We start from the raw sequence: 2030 nt of genomic DNA, 5'->3' as shown, positions 1-2030 counted from the left end.
CCTGCGCAGTGGGGAAAGGTCGCCTCTGCCGGGAGATGGAGGGGAGGCGGAGGTTTATGAACAGAACGGGATTGCTCCCTGTTGCTTGATGTCTGTATCCCTTCTCTTTAGCTTTCCTCATTCTTTTAAACCTGTTGTTGGCTTCCCTCTCTTCGACTACGTTGTCTTTTTGTCAGTACACATTTGCAGGTCCTGGAAGGGCAAGTAATCCAGCTCAGCAACCTTTGTTTAAAAAGTTGCATTAAAACAAAGCTGGGACTATTCAACCTGGAGGAGAGAAGCACTGCCCCCTGGTCTAACCTTGGAGATATTAAAAAGCTGCCTGGGTGTGGTCCTGAGCAACCAGCTGTAGGTGACCCTCCTCAAGCAGGGGGCTTGGACCAGATGACCTCCAGAGGTCACTTCCAACCCCAGCCATTCTGTGATCTGTTCCTTTTCAGTTTTGACTCCTTCAGTGTGAGTTCTTACATACACCTTTTTCCCCCATACTGGAGGTACTTTGCTCAGCTTCACATGCAAATTAGGGTTTTGTAGGAGGAAGATAGATTCTTCCAGTGACAATTCAGTTCCTCTTGACTTCAGTGTTCAAGTCTCTTCTAATGACAAGGCCTACCAAGATAGATTCTTCCAGTGACAATTCAGTTTCTCTTGACTTCAGTATTCAAGTCTCTTCTAATGACAGGGCCTACAAGCAGCAAACGTTGCAGTTGCCTCACTTTTGGGCTGCTCTGTCTGCATGTGAGCACATGTGCATGTGTGTGCATGTGTGTGGATACGTGTCCCCCTTCTGTAGCATAAAAATGAACTGGTTGTTCATTACCTTCCTCACTAGGCCATACCTGACCTGGTGAGGACCTCCCCTTAGCTTAATACTGTCTGGGTATACCATGTTGGATTTATCAGATGATCCCCAGAGTTGTCCAGCTCTTTGGAAAAGCTGACTACCATATCATAGGGTTACTGGCTGAGAAATAGGTGAAGACCTGAGAGTGTGTGCAATAGTTCACATTAGAATTCAAAAGTATCTGACTCTGGCCTGTGGTGGATGTGTCTTTTTCTTACCTGCATTTGACTGAAAGATTATGCAGCATTGTTATCAAGAGACTCACTTTTTTTTTCCTCCTACTCCCCCTCCCCGTCAATAGGAGAACTAGTAAGTTGCTAACATCTGTATTGGAGAAACTAGGAGAATTATTCACTGAATACATAGGATTTCTGTTCCACAGCATTTCACTTTCTGTATACCACAGTAAGCTAAATGGTGTCTGTATGCCTGGCCAAATGAGAGCTAGCATCTGGTTTGATCCTAATCTAGCTGCTGTCTAGACTGAGACAATGAAAATAATTTACCCCATCAATCCTTTAGTGGAAAATCCGTATGGGAGAAAATGGGAATAGCCAAGTAACTGTTAAATTAGTATAATCCTGTTCTCTTACGCAGACAGTTTGCAGTTGGCTTCAAATAAGTTTTAAAGTGACAGGAACATTTTGTATAGTTTTCTATAGATTTAAATAAAGCTATTTGTATATGCCTTAAGTCCTTTTTGTCAGTTCTGAAGTTTATTCTCTCTACAAATAATGGAATATAATTTTTCTAACTTTTGCATTTTACGAGCCAAAGTCATCTTCTGTAAGCCTGGACACTGTTCTTGAACTATATTATTTTGAAATTGGAGGAGTCACTGTATATTTACTTCTTTGTAACTGAATTTATGTATATCCATATACACAACACTAAGCTTTATTTATTTATACAATTTATAGAGCAGGTTTACTGCCTAAAATGTTATATGCATATAAGTGGTAGTTCTTGCACTGAAGCCAAGTAACAAAGTATTGGGGGAAAAGCATGTGACATGCAAAAAAAAATAAACAGGGTAATGATAGATGTGGTCTAGAGAAATCTCAAGGGTTTTTTTTTGAGTTTGTATTATTTCTACTATGAACATTTAGGATAGATGTGGTCTAGAGAAATCTCAAGGGGTTTTTTTTTTTTTTGAGTTTGCATTATTTCTACTATGAACATTTCA

This window comes from Pterocles gutturalis, unplaced genomic scaffold, assembly GCF_000699245.1.
Source record: "Pterocles gutturalis isolate BGI_N339 unplaced genomic scaffold, ASM69924v1 scaffold10756, whole genome shotgun sequence".
In the NCBI taxonomy this organism is placed as follows: Eukaryota; Metazoa; Chordata; class Aves; order Pterocliformes; family Pteroclidae; genus Pterocles; species Pterocles gutturalis.
Note: the sequence above shows the minus strand (reverse complement) of the source record.